Raw genomic sequence first — 224 nt, 5'->3', positions numbered from 1 at the left:
TTTAGAGTCTCGGATTAGAGTGTGCATCCCACGTATCTGTAACCAACGGCTAAAGGATCAGTCGTTCTAGTCATTAAACAAGAATTGATTAGTGTTGATTAGACGAGAAGAAGGACATAAGTAAAAACCTGAAAAGTTGATTGAATAACATAAAGATTTGGATAGATTTTACAGAGGTCATGTTGACCGAGCTTCGTGTGGATGTGTTGCACAATCAAATCAAT

The 224-nt window shown here is 37.1% G+C and overlaps 1 long non-coding RNA gene across 1 annotated transcript; it reads right to left on the bottom strand.

Moving 5' to 3' along the window:
* Nucleotides 1-218, bottom strand: LOC104775707. The gene is made up of 2 exons (XR_766052.1): nucleotides 129-218; nucleotides 1-36 (listed from the first exon to the last, which is right to left on the bottom strand). It is a non-coding gene; the product is annotated as an uncharacterized LOC104775707 (long non-coding RNA).
* Between the last annotated feature and the right edge of the window lie 6 nt (nucleotides 219-224).

This window comes from Camelina sativa, unplaced genomic scaffold (genome assembly GCF_000633955.1).
Source record: "Camelina sativa cultivar DH55 unplaced genomic scaffold, Cs unpScaffold31124, whole genome shotgun sequence".
NCBI classification, from domain to species: Eukaryota; Viridiplantae; Streptophyta; class Magnoliopsida; order Brassicales; family Brassicaceae; genus Camelina; species Camelina sativa.
The sequence above is the reverse complement of the archived record's forward strand: the minus strand, read 5'-3'. Positions and strand labels throughout refer to the sequence as shown.